The sequence below is a fragment of the Pleurodeles waltl genome, chromosome 6 (genome assembly GCF_031143425.1).
Source record: "Pleurodeles waltl isolate 20211129_DDA chromosome 6, aPleWal1.hap1.20221129, whole genome shotgun sequence".
Lineage (NCBI taxonomy): Eukaryota > Metazoa > Chordata > Amphibia > Caudata > Salamandridae > Pleurodeles > Pleurodeles waltl.
Window position 1 is genome coordinate 270,928,421 of NC_090445.1, and position 14,832 is coordinate 270,943,252.

The following is a 14,832-nucleotide window of genomic DNA, read 5'->3' on the forward strand; positions in this document are numbered from 1 at the left end:
GAAGAAAGGTGACTTCAAAGACTAAAATGGGTATAAGAAGGGCACCCAAATCTACAGACTTTAGAAACACTTCTGGAATCAAGAGGAACCTCTGCCTGGAGAAGAGCTGTTAGCTGAGGAAGAAGTGCTGCCCTGCCTGTGACTGTGCTTTGTGGAGCTTTCCTGCAGTGCTGCTTCTGCCAGAGTAAGAGGGCAAAGACTGGACTTTGTGTGCCTTCCATCTTGAGAAGAAATCTCCAAGGGCTTGATCTAGAGCTTGCCTCCTGTTGTTTGAAGTCTCAGGGACAGCAAAGACTTCTCTCTGCCAGCACCTGGAGCCTCTGGAGAGACTCCTACTCTGCCCTGTGGTGCCCATCCAGTTCCTGGGACCCTGAAAGGAGAAGCTGGCAGCCTAAAGACAAGAAAATCCATGCACAGAGCGCCGTGCGGGGAAAAGATCGACGCGAATCCGATCGGCGGCTGAAAAACGACGCGCCGCCAGCTCTGCGGCTGAGAAACGACGCTCGCAGGAAATGCGACCGAAGAATCGACGCACGGAGCAGGAGAAACGACGCGCAGCATCGCTGACTGAGGCTGGGAGATCGCAACCTGCGCGGCTGGATCTTCGACTCATCGTGCGGCTGGATTTTTGACTCGAGTACCGCCGTGCCGAGTTATTTTCGACGCACGCCTGCCCGTGCGGGGTTATTTTTGACGCACACCAGGTACATTTTCACTCTAGCAGCGCTACTGTGTTTTTAAAACTACTTAAAGACTCTTTTTGATTTTTAATTAATAACTTGACTTGTGTATGGTGGATTTTTGTCGTTTTGGTCTTGTTTTGTTTAGATAAATATTTCCTATTTTTCTAAACCTGTGTTGTGTCATTTTGTAGTGTTTTCATTGAGTTACTGTGTGTGTTGGTACAAATACTTTACGCCTAGCACTCTGAGGTTAAGCCTACTGCTCTGCCAAGCTACCAAGGGGGTAAGCAGGGGTTAGCTGAGGGTGATTCTCTTTTACCCTGACTAGAGTGAGGGTCTTTGCTTGAACAGGGGGTAACCTGACTGTCAACCAAGGACCCCATTTCTAACAATTCTTCTTCAGATTCCAACTAAAAGCCAGCCAAGTAAACTTATTGAAGTTTCAAACAAGCAACAGGGACCTGCAATACCATTGTGATCACAGACAACTACATGGAAAACTGTGAAGCCTTCTCGAGCTTCTTCAAGGAGAGCATAAGGAAATTTTAAACAGCAATTGCTTCTGAAAGTTATATTTTGTTGGAGTCGACCATCAACATGCACCACACTGGGAAACCATAATCTTTGGTGTAGTCTAAACCTACATGTGATGAACTGAGACAAAACACAAGGCTACACGGGGTGAATTTGAAACCCTCATTAAAGATTAGCTCTGCAAGATCATAGTATGTATGAAACCGACATAGTATTTTCAATGATCCAGTCCCTTTTGCAATCATTAAAAACAGCAACAACTTGTCACTCCACTCTGATCGAAAATTGTAAACTCATCATTAACCCAGGCAACTCTCCCAAACTTTCTGAAGATTGGGGAAGTGACACCAAACCTGAAAAATCAAGACATCAGTCTGACAGATCTAAGAAATGTTCATCTGGTGTTGAACATCCCCTTCCTCACAAAACAGTTGGAGAAATGTGTATGCAACCAAGTATGCCAGTACAATGAAAAGTACAACCTGCTGGACAAGTTCTAATATGGTTTCAGACCAGGACAAAGCACATAATCAGTCTTCCTACACATCATGGTTGACATACTAAACGTCCTGGACAGAAACATCTCCTGCCTCCTCATCCTGCTTGACTTGTCTTCGCTGTTAGAAACTTTAAATCAGGACTGTCTCTTAGAGTTACTTGAATGCAGAACAGGAAACCTACTAAAATGCTTCATATATTTTCACTAAACTACCAACAATAAACAAAAGTAGGAAGAACACTACCTAAAGCATCCACAGTCTGAGTGTGAGTCCCTCTCTGTCTCCCCTATGCTTTTCAACCTCTATAAGGAACAAACAAACAAGCAAATCCAGCATACCACTTTATGCAGATGGCACTCAGCTATATTTGAAGGTTTATCTCCTGGGAAGATATCACTCGACTCAATGACCTTCTAGTAAAAACACAGTCATTCCTATCACAAAACCATCACAAAGTAAACACCATGAAAAGTGAATTCATACTCTTCCCTCCACCCCACATCTCCCTCCTGATACATAGATGGATTAACTGCTAGACACCTGATACACCAACGGATTAAAAAGCTAGACACTCTCGAGTGCAAACCCATCACATTAATATCAACAGAATTCCTTGGAATAACCCTGGATAAAAATCTTGACATAAAAGTACACATCAGCGCATCCAATTGCAGAGCCTTTCTCCAACGTAACCTTCTCAAGAAGGTGAAACCCTTCATCCTGGAACCAGACTTCAAGATCACAGTTCAATCCTTAGTTGAATCCAGATTACTCTATGGGAGTGCAACCCTAACTGATTTACGAGAAATTGTGACCACATCACACCCTCTCTAAAGTCTCTCAAATGGCTCCCGCTCGAAGCTAGGATACAGCTTGATAGCATGAATGACGTGCAAAACCCTGCACCATAAGCTCAATTTCCGAGGGGTCATGGGGGAAGAGCATAACAGCTCCCTATGAAGTGCAAACCCCCTCTTGTTGAAACCATATAGATTCAGAAAAAAGTAAACCTATACCTGCACCGTCTCTGGATTCACCCTGAGAATATCGAACACTTTCTTTTCAGTGATTCGGACTAACCCATTGACAACTAAATTCAAGAATGAGGTTAAGAGAATTTTACTCTGCAGGTTTTAAAATAATGCTCTGAGTTAGCCTAGCTAGAAGACCCTTGTACCCAGATCATTGTCTTGTCTAGAAGCTGGGATCATTATCATGCCGCCACAAGGGTATTCTTGGACAACAAACATTTTACTCTTTTGTTTTTATGTTCTATGTTATGGGATACTATGGCCCTCATTATGACTTTGGTGGTCTTTTACCAAGACCTCCAAAGCCGCGGGTGCCAGAAGACCACCAGATTATGAGTACTGAAGGATTTCTGCCACATTTTGTGGGGGAAATCCTCCCATTGTCGTGCTGGCGGTCATAGGTGCATGGCCGGTTCCACCACTGTCCCCGTCCCGCCAAAAGGACTCCATCAGCCATGTTACGACCTGTAATACAGCCTGGCGGTGTCCTGATGGTGGGGTGCTGCTGGCAGTGGAAGCGCCTGTTCCGGTTCCCTGCCGGACAACCTCCTCACCGGACAAGGTAAGTCACCCGTCGAACAGGGAGCGTGGGTGTGTTCTGTGTGCATGTGTGTCAATGTTGTCTGCATGTGTGCATGCATGTGTGTATGCGTGTGTGCATGGGTGTGTATATGCATGTGTGTGGGAAAACAGGGCTGATTGCAGAGGCCCCCTAACTTTTTGCCCCCATCTTCCACTTTTTGCTGGTGTTTTCCTGACTCTGATGGTGCCCTGGGTACTGCTAACCAGTCCCAGGGCCTGTGCTCTGTGTAAAATGGATATGCAAATTAGGCTAATTATAATTGGCTAAGTTAACCTACCTATAAGTCCCTAGTATATAGTAGGGCATGTAGGTTTAGGTACCACAGCCTAGGTAGTGCACACTGCTGAGGTGCCCAGTGTCATTTTAAAGGTAGGCCTGTCTTGCTGGCTGCTTTTAAATTAAAGTTATATGCAAATTCGACTTTGGAATTAAAAGTAGTTCCAAAGTCTTAAACTACCTTATTTTTACATATATGTCACCCCTAAGGTGTGCCTTATGTATCCCTAGGGCTGGGTGCCATGTAACTATAAGCAGGGACTTTATAAAAATAGTTTTATAAGCCCTGGTGAGGTAAAAACAGCCAAATTCGTTTTTCCCTCATTGTAGTAAATGGCCTTCATAGGCTAGAATGGGGAGACTTTATTTAAATTTGTAAAGTCTCCTTAAATGATGCATACCAAGAATCTGGTATCAAATTAATTGTTGTAATAAATCCCACAACTTCCAGTTGTGGGATTTAATATAACTTGTTCAGGTAAAGAGTTTTAAACTTTACCTGAAAAGTTGCCAATTTCAGCCCTGCATTGTTTTTGCTGCTGTGCTCTGATTGGTCAGCCTATAGCAGCTTGGCCAAGCTGCCTTGATGAGGTGTGAAGTGGCCTGGCTTCACACAAAGGAATGTGCCTGTGGGAGGGAATCTCCCCTCAGCAGATGGTGAGGCAGGAAGGGGGAGGGCTGCCAAACTGATCTTCAAAGGCAGAGAAGGACATTTGGAGCAACCAGCAACACCCCCACATCCTGCAACCCCAGACAACTAGGTGCCCCCTTGATTAGATTAGGAGAGGGCAGGAGAGGGGTGTCTTTATGATTTTTAGCCACACCAGTGGGTGGGCTCAGCCAGATGTAACCTCCAAAAATCAGATTCAACCATGATGGATTTTTAGAGAATGTTGCCTCCTGGGATTGATTTTTGCCACACTTCCCAGGAAGTGGTCATCACAGGGGGAAGGACCCTGCACCTGATTGGAGAACCAGGACCCCCCTGCTTTTCACCCAGGAGCAAGGATAAACTGGCAGACCTGCACCCACACCTCAGTTCCCTACCACATCCAACAAGGAAGAACAACAGAAGAAGAAGAACTGCCCTGATGGACCCCTGGCCTGCACCTGGAACCTGCACTCAGAAGGACTGCACCAGCTGCACACTTGGGCTTCACCACAAGAAGGGCTTTGCCTGGCTTCAACTGGTTCAAGGAGGGACTCCCTGCTTGCTACAGGTGAAAAATTGCTAACCAGAGTCCCCTGCACCAACTCCTGAAGAAAGCGACCAGCTGACCACTGTCCAGTGGCCAAAAAGGAGTTTAAGCCAGGTGCATTCTGGGAGTTGTAGTCTGCACCCCCAAGGACCATCTCAGAACTTCTGGACCCTTGGGGTGAGCTGTGGACCTCAAAAGAACCTTAAAAGGACATCTGGGAGAAGCCCCAGAAGTTTGGAGAAGTTTGGACAACTTTTGAAAAAAAGCTCCATAGAGGGACCGACCCGCCGCGCCAACTCTAGCCGGCTTGCCTCAACCGCGACCCGGCCTGATTTGCTGGTTTGTCCCGGTAAAGAAAATCTCCGAAAAAGAGACTAAGGGCCTGATCTCCGCCCGCCAAGGTTCCGCCGCCGAATGACCGCACCGCGGTCAAAAGACCGCGGCGGCCATTCAGACATTTCCGCTGGGCCGGCGGGCGCTCTCCAAAAGAGCGCCCGCCGGCCCAGCAGAAATGCCCCTGCAACGAGGACGCCGGCTCAGAATTGAGCCGGCGTAGTTGCAGGGGTGCGACGGGTGCAGTTGCACCCGTCGCGTATTTCAGTGTCTGCAAAGCAGACACTGAAATACTTTGCGGGGCCCTCTTACGGGGGCCCCTGCAGTGCCCATGCCATTGGCATGGGCACTGCAGGGGCCCCCAGGGGCCCCGCGGCACCCCCTACCGCCATCCTGTTCATGGCGGGTTTCCCGCCATGAACAGGATGGCGGTAGGGGGTGTCTGAATCCCCATGGCGGCGGAGCACGCTCCGCCGCCATGGAGGATTCATTGGGGCAGCGGTAAACCGGCGGGAGACCGCCGGTTTACCCTTTCTGACCGCGGCTGAACCGCCGCGGTCAGAATGCCCTCGGGAGCACCGCCAGCCTGTTGGCGGTGCTCCCGTGGTCGGTGACCCTGGCGGTCACCGGCCGCCAGGGTCAGAATGACCCCCTAAGTCCGAAGGTAAAAAGTTGACCGGGACCTCCCAGCTAGTGTATCCGAGGAGGGTTCCATGGACGTCGGATCAAGATCCAGGTTTACCCCGTTCGAAGGATTTTCACCTCGAAAAAACAAGTCCGAAGGTAAAAATCTCCACTGAGGTTTCCAGCATTGCGTATCCGGAGAAGGGCTCCAGGAGGTCGGATTGGACTTGCAGGTTTGTCCCGCTGAAGAAAATCTTCGAAAAAAAGACTAAGGGGGTCATTCTGACCTCGGCGGTAAAAGGCACTTACCGCCGGTCAGAAGACCGCCATAACACCGCCGCGGTCGCGGTAAACCACCACGGTCATTCTGACCCGCAACTGGCAAACCGCCAAAAACCCGACATCAACAAAATTCCGCCACAGCAACGGCCAGTGAAAAACTGGCGATAACCAAACCTCCACCGTCACGCCAACAGAAATACGCCCATGCCATTCCGACCCACAAATCCCCGCAGCGGTCTTTCAACCGCGGTATTCCATTGGCGGTACACACCGCCGCGGTCAAAATACACACACTTTTACAAAACACTAACACATTGGACAATTCAAAATACACACACCTGAGACACATACACACACCATTCCCACACACCCAATACAATATAAAACACACACCCACATCACCCACAAACCCTTACAACCACAATTGCGACTGAAGGACAGAGAGAGACAGCACAGAATAGAGTAGACCATCACACAGAGGCAAATCACAACATCACCCACACAATATCCACGCACAAAACACCATACACCACACTCTACAACACATACACCACCCCTCACCTCATCCACACCACCCCATGGCACCCCAAAGACACCCCAGGTTCTCTGACGCAGAACTCAGGGTCATGGTGGAGGAAATAGTTCGGGTAGAGCCCCAGCTCTTCGGGACACAGGTGCAGCACACCACCATTGCCGGGAAGATGGAGCTATGGCAAAGAATAGTGGACAGGGTCAACGCTGTGGGACAGCATCCACGAAATCGGGACGACATCAGGAAGCGGTGGAACGACCTACGGGGGAAGGTGCGTTCCATGGTATCAAGGCACAACATCGCGGTGCAGAAGACTGGCGGCGGAACCCCACCTACTCCCCCAGAATTCACAGCATGGGAGGAGGAAGTCTTGCACGTCCTGCATCCTGAGGGCCTCGCAGGAGTAGGCGGAGGAATGGACTCTGGTAAGTCAAATCTTCACTACTTCATTCCCCCCACCCCACCTGCATGCCAAATCATACCCCCACCCTCACCCCCATCACACCAACTCCTTGCAAATGGCTCACCATCACAACCCAACCATCCCAAAACCTAGCCCTGCATGCGTCCCCAAAGCATGGACACCCATCACCAAAGCATGCCCACTGCACATTCCCATCTCCCCCACAAGCCACCGTCACAAAAGCCCCCACAAGGGAATGCCAGCACTGGGGTACACGGCCACCCACCCATTACACGAAATGTCACACACAGAAGCAATAACCATACTCTTATACCCCTGCAGGACCTGAACGCCACCACACCGCCCAGGAGGGTCCAGAGATGTCCATCCCACCCCCAGAAGAGGCCCCCAGTGATGACAGCAGCTCTGTCTCCCTGGACCCAGATGACCAGCCCGGCCCATCGGGGACCTCGGGACAGTCGGTTCCCCACAGACAGCCACAGGCTACAGCAGACCTAACCCCCTCTGGGAACACCAGCACAGCTCCCACCCAGCGGGCCCATGCCTCTGTCTCCAGGACACGTCAATCAGCGGTGTGTCCACCACTACAGGGCACCCAGGTTGACCCACCACCCCAACAACAACAGGGACCTGGGGGCAGTGGTAGTGGGCACACGGTCCAGGGGACAGAGGCCCAGGGAAACAGGGGAACTGGGAGGGCTGCTGTGCGACAGGGGGGGGACAGGCCCAGGGAACCCACTCTCCAAGAGGCCCTCTCCTCCATCATGGGAGCATACCACTGCTCCCAGGAGACGATGGCTATGGTACTGGCCAGGTTCCAGGAGATCCAGGTACTGCAGGAGGAACAGTACATGGGGTTCAGAGAGGAACTGAGAAACATTAGTTCCGCAATGGGGAACATCGTCGTGGCCCTTAACCAGATAGTCACCACATTGCGGGACCATGTGGCACCACAAAGGGCCCCTGTCACTAGCATGGACCCAGACCAGGCTACCACCTCCGCCGGCGATAGTGGACAGGAGGCCCCCACACAACGACAGGCCACCACAACCCCACCTCCTGCAGAAGAAGAACCACCCCGCAAGCGGTACCTGAGATCTCAGAAGAAGACAGAGTAGGATGCCAAGACCCCCGCCAGCAAACGATACCCCCTGATGTCATCCCACTGTCCCACATTGTCACCCTGTCCAAACTTAAACTGCCCCTGCTCCATCCTTCCACAGGCATATGGACAATGCACATGTGAGACTGAAAACTGGACTCTGCCATGGACATTACTCCACCATCACCCATCACCGTTTTACAATCATGTCCCTAAATTTAGCACTTTAATAAAATCACTTATTGCACTTAAAAAATCTGGAGTCTGCTTGTATTTTGAACAAATGTATTAGACATAACGGTGCCAAAATGTTCAGTTACATTGTGATGACAACATACCACTGTCACACAGCTGTAGTCCATGGGCAAACAAAGCAGAGGTCACGCAGTGGGGCCCAGAGCTCTGAAAACGGAAGGGAAAGTCACAACTCAGTTAACAGGAACTGGGGGGAAACACATACAGTAGAGAGGCAGGAGACTTTAAGTAAATGTAAAATGGCGGGGTTGAATCGTACCTGTGTGCTACTGAAAATACTGTTGTATCACTGTGTCCCTGTTGTCTGTGTCGTCCCCGTCGTCTTCCTCCTCTTCACTCTCCACAGGCTCCACAGCTGCTACAACACCACCATCTGGACCATCCTCCTGCAGGAAAGGCACCTGGCGTCGCAAAGCCAGGTTGTGAAGCATACAGCAGGCCACGATGATATGGCACACCTTCTTTGGTGAGTACATTAGGGATCCACCTGTCATATGCAGGCACCTAAACCTGGCCTTCAGGAGGCCGAAGGTCCGCTCGATCACCCTCCTAGTACGCCCATGGGCCTCATTGTACCGTTCCTCTGCCCTTGTCCTGGGATTCCTCACTGGGGTCAGTAGCCACGACAGGTTGGGGTAACCAGAGTCACCAATTAGCCACACACGGTGTCTCTGTAGCTGTTCCATCACATAAGGGATGCTGCTATTTTGCATGATGTACGTGTCATGCACTGACCCAGGGAACTTGGCATTTACATGGGAGATGTACTGGTCAGCCAAACAGACCACCTGGACATTCATCGAATGATAACTTTTTCTGTTCCTGTACACCTGCTCACTTTCACTGGGGGGAACCAAAGCCACATGGGTCCCATCAATGGCACCAATGATGTTGGGGATATGGCCAAGGGCATAGAAATCACCCTTCACTGTAGCCAAATCGCCCACCTCAGGGAAAACAATGTCGCTCCGCATGTATTTCATCAGGGCAGACAACACTCTTGACAAAACCTTAGAAAACAGAGGCTGAGACATCCCTGATGATATGGCCACTGTTGTTTGGAAAGATCCACTTGCCAAAAAATGGAGTACTGACAGAACCTGCACCAGAGGGGGAATCCCTGTGGGTTGGCGAATGGGGGACATCAGGTCTGGCTCCAGCTGGGCACACAGTTCCTGTATAGTGGCTCGGTCAAGTCTGTATGTCAGTATGACATGTCTTTCTTCCATTGTCGACAGGTCCACCAGCGGTCTGTACACGGGAACATTCCTCCATCTCCTCGCAAGTCCCAGCGGACGGTGCCTAGGAAGGACAACATGGAGCACAGAGTCAAGCAACCCACAGGTACGTAACCACAGCTTGCACAGAACACGATTCGCTATGCATTGAATGGCTTGTATGAGTGGCAATGCAAGGCCTAGGCCTGTGTGACGCAGTAGAAATTAAGCCATGTGGGCCCTTGAAATGGCGGCTGCCTGACCTGTGAAGTGTGACAATGGGATTTGAGGTCAATGCGCTGGCGTGGCACACCGTGGCGGTAGGCGGTCTAAGACCGCGGCGCAAAGCAGCATTGGTTAACATTGAACCCTATGGGTCTCAGGAGCCAATGACGATGTGCGCCGGTGGTCGCGGTACGCACCGCTGCGGTACGCACCGCCGCGGGCGTGACCGCCATTTTCTATCTGCTTAATCACTGGAGACCTGATCATCGACAGGAGAGGACCTATACTGCAAGTGCTGCTGTGACCTCTGGAAGATACAATGGCTGCTACGACTGGGGAAAGGGCCCCTGCCTTCACATCTGAGGAATTGGAGAAACTTGTTGATGGGGTCCTCCCCCAATATGCGCTACTCTAAGGTCCTCCAGACCAACAGGTAAGTACACTGGGACCATGCTTTGTGGGCAATGCCTGTGTTGAGTGGGGTGGATGAAAGATGGTGGGGAGGGGAGCGAATGAGGCATGCATCGCACGACAGATGAGAGCATGTGCCATATGGCAAGGTTGGGGAGGGGGGCCACTCACATCGACCATGCAGAAAATGATGATATTTATTTTCCCACCCTGTCCATGTCACATGGGTCAGCGCCCATCAGAAGATCGACATTTGGCGTGCCATCGCCAAGGACGTCCGGACCCTGGGGGTCCACAACAGACGGGGCACCCACTGCCGCAAGAGGTGGGAGGACATCCGCCGCGGGAGCAGGAAGACCGTGGAGGCTCTGCTGGGGATGGCCTCCCAACGTAGGAGGGGTGGCTCCCGTCAAATGACCCCCCTGATGTCCCGGATCCTGGCGGTGGCCTACCCCGATTTGGATGGGCGCGTGAGGACATCACAGCAGACACAAGGGGGTGAGTACCAGCACATTCTGCTATGTTAGCGCACAGTGGAGGTGTCTGGGTGGGGGAGGAGGGCTGTGGGTATCTTTAGGCCAGGGCGATTTCTGTAGGCTGGGCCCCTCCGTAAGGCATGGCCCTGTGCCCCCGCCCCCCACCTCTGTAGGGTGCTTAGTACAGCTATCCATGGCCCTGGGTCACCTATGTGTGCAGTTGTCAATCATAGGCTTGTAGGCCAAGTCACAATAATTGAGTAGTGTACACCGAGTGCGCGGCGTAGTGCAGGGGGCTTCTGTGTCTGTCCTCTCCGCCAACGGTGTCGCCAATGCATGCACTCAACATGTCATTTTTTCTCCCCCCCCCTTTGTTTTGGTCTTCCTGTTCATGTGTGCATTAGCCTCATCAGGCGGAGGAGAAGTGGCATCGGAGCACGAGGGAGCTGCATCTCACATGGCCCCGGAGGGCCATGCAACCGACTCCGAGTTCACCAGTGAGACGGAGGGCGAGGGGAGCACCACAACGGGGACCCGTGGAGAAGTCAGCGACACAGACACGTCCTCGGAAGGGAGCTCCCTTGTGGTGGCGGCAACATCCGTGCCCACCGCTACAACAGGTACAGCCGCCACACAGCGCACCAGCTCCGCCCTCCAAGCCGCCCCTCAGCGTTCGCCCTGTGCCCGCTCGGCCAGGAAGGCGGGCATCTCCTTCGCCCCAGGCACCTCAGGCCATGCCCCAGTTACCCCTGCTGCCCTCAGTGAGGAGATCATTGACCTCCTCCAGACGCTCATTGTTGGGCAGTCTACCCTTTTGAATGCCATCCAGGGTGTAGAAAGGGAGGTGCACCGGAGCAATGCATACCTGGAGGGCATTCATTCGGGTCAGGCTGCCCATCAGCGATCATTCAACGCTCTGTCCTCAGCACTGACGGCAGCCATTGTCCCTGTCTCCTGCCTCCCCCCTCCAATTTCCTCATCCCAGTCCCACTCCCCTGTTCCTCTGCCTATCCCAGCCACACCTACAGACCAGCCTGCACACACATCAACACCCAAGGGCAGCTCATCCAGACATAAGCACCACAGATCACACAAGCATTCACACATGCAACATCCACATGCAGACATGCCAACAGCCACTGCCTCCTCTGTGTCCCCCTCCTCCTCGTCTCCCTCCTCCCTCCCTGTGACGTCTCCACTCACACCTGCATGCACACCACCATCAGCCAGTACGTCCATCACCAGCACACCCACCAGAACACTCCGCACACGTGCAGTCACCACCCCCACTGCCATTTACACATCCCCTGTGTCCTCTCCCAGTGTGTCTGTCACCCCCTCTTCCAAACCACACAAACGCAGGCAGCCACCCACCCAACAGCCATCCACCTCACGACAGCCTCTGTCACAAGCACCTGCACCCAAAGACAGCACACTTGACTCTCCTACAACCACATCCTCTTCCTCCACTCCCATACCCACTGCACCTACCCTTCCCACTGCTCCTAAAAAGTTTTTCCTCTCCAAAATTAACCTCTTTGCATCACCTGACCCACCCCCTCCATCTCGTAAGAGTCCAAACAGCACCTCAGCCACCACAAGCCCTGCACCTACAAGGACCATAGTCCAGGGTTATTGGAGTCCACCAGCTTCTAGGACAGCAACATCGGCCAGCAGCAAGGGGACAGCCAGCCCACCCCCTGGGAAAAAAACTAAAAAAGGGAAGGGCCGGCGCGAGAGGCCAGAGACGGCAGCCCCCAAAGGCACTACCCTGGCACCGTCACCTGGCACATCCACAAAGGGAGGCAAGGGTCCCAGAGAATCGGCGAAGGAGGGCAAGGGCAGCAGGGCAGACAAGTCCAGCAGCAGGCGAGGTGCCCAGGAGGGCCCCACCAGCCCCATTTCGGGTGTGAAGGAGGACACCCACGGGCCCAGGACTCCAGCACAGGAAGGCCCCGCAAGCGAAAGGTCGGATGGCGACTGAGCGGAAAATATTGGCCTGATCTGGTTCCCTGGGAACACATGTCAAGCACCGCTGAACAGGGCCCCGCCGTGACAAGCACCGCTGAACAGGGCCCGCCGTGACAAGCACCGCTGAACAGGGCCCCGCCGTGACAAGCACCGACGAACTGGGCCCTGCCGTGACAAGCACCGCTGAACAGGGCCCCGCCGTGACAAGCACCACTGAACAGGGCCCTTCAAGACAAGCACCGCTGAACAGGGCCCCGCCGTGACAAGCACCGCTGAACAGGGCCCTTCAAGACAAGCACCGCTGAACAGGGCCCCGCCGTGACAAGCACCGCTGAACAGGGCCCCGCCGTGACAAGCACCGCTGAACAGGACCCCGCCGTGACAAGCACCACTGAACAGGGCCCTTCAAGACAAGCACAGCTGAACAGGGCCCTTCCTGTCAAGCACCGCTCCGCTGGGCCCTTCCTGTCAAGCACCGCTCCGCTGGGCCCTTCCTGTCAAGCACCGCTCCTCTGGGCCCTTCCTGTCAAGCACCGCTCCGCTGGGCCCTTCCTGTCAAGCACCGCTCCGCTGGGCCCTTCATCTCAAGCACCGCTCCGCTGGGCCCTTCATCTCAAGCACCACTCCGCTGGGCCCTTCATCTCAAGCACCGCTCCGCTGGGCCCTTCCTGTCAAGCACCGCTCCGCTGGGCCCTTCCTGTCAAGAACTGCTCCGCTGGGCACCGCCGTCTCTGAACTGCTCCGCTGGGCCCTTCCTGTCAAGCACCGCTCCGCTGGGCCCTTCCTGTCAAGCACCGCTCCGCTGGGCCCTTCATCTCAAGCACCGCTCCGCTGGGCCCTTCATCTCAAGCACCGCTCCGCTGGGACCTTCCTGCCAAGCACCACTCCGCTGGGCCCTTCCTGTCAAGCACCGCTCCGCTGGGCACCGCCGTCTCTGAACTGCTCCGCTGGGCCCTTCCTGTCAAGCACCGCTCCGCTGGGCCTTTCCTGTCAAGCACCGCTCCGCTGGGCCCTTCATCTCAAGCACCGCTCCACTGGGCCCTTCATCTCAAGCACCGCTCCGCTGGGCCCTTCCTGTCAAGCACCGCTCCGCTGGGCACTGCCGTCTCTGAACTGCTCCGCTGGGCCTTTCCTGTCAAGCACCGCTCCGCTGGGCCCTTCATCTCAAGCAGCGCTCCGCTGGGCCCTTCCTGTCAAGCACCGCTGGCCCATTGGCAGGGCCGGATCTGTGTCGGCCAGGGCTTCACGAAGCACTCTGGGCACCATGCCTCCTCCATCCACTTGATGGACTGTGGCTTTGCACTCCCCAGGATGGATCAGTGGGCAAGCCACCCACTGTAGAGACTTGAGAGACTGTGGCTTTGCACTCCCCAGGATGGTACAGTGGGCAACCCACCCACTGTAGAGACTTGTGAGACTGTGGCTTTGCACTCCCCAGGATGGTACAGTGGGCATGGAGGCCCCTCGTGGATCTGGCGTCGTGGACTCAACTGGCTGAGGTGCCCCCCCTTCCCTTCCCCCTGCGGTGCCTGTTGTTTTACTATCTGATGCCCCTGCAGTGTTCTCTCCAATGGAATCGGGTCTCGTGTGTGGGCTTTGCCCATGTGTTTAGGCCCATTGGCCCACGAACAATGGATGATATCCAATATGGGCCGGACTTTTGACCTATGTATATATTGTTCATGATGTAATATATTTTATTTATATATTTCATATTTCACTTAACTTCAATTATGCTATAATATACTTCATTTTTAATGATCATTTTATTTTGTCTTTGCATTCTTCCGGGGGTTTGGGGGGTGTCACTCTGACTTGTTGCTCTGCATTGATGTGTGTGTTGTAGTGGGTGAGGGTGGGGGTGGGTGTGTGGCGTATGTGTGTCCCTGTAATTCTTTGCCTCCCCCCTCCCCTGTGTCGTAGGTGCAGTACTCACTGTTGTCTTCTGCGCCGGCGTTCGTGCTCCTGGTAGAGGAGCAGGTAGACAATAGCTGGTAGGATGTGTAGTTCTGGTTCCATGCTGTCCAGATTCCTCGTGGAGTGTGTCGAGGTGAGTGTTTTCCCGTTCGTAGTCTGTTTCCGCCGTGTTTTTATCGGTGGGGCTCCCGCCCCGGAAAAGGTGGCGGATTGGTGAGTTGTGATAGGGTGGGCGGTACATTGTCTGCCGCCTGTCT

General features: G+C 53.4%; 1 protein-coding gene across 2 annotated transcripts in view; it reads left to right on the forward strand.

Annotated features, from left to right (window-relative positions):
* Nucleotides 1-14,832, forward strand: part of ASIC2 (acid sensing ion channel subunit 2) — a 1,882,574-nt gene that overhangs the window by 1,574,905 nt on the left and 292,837 nt on the right. The gene's annotated exons all lie outside the window — the stretch shown is intronic.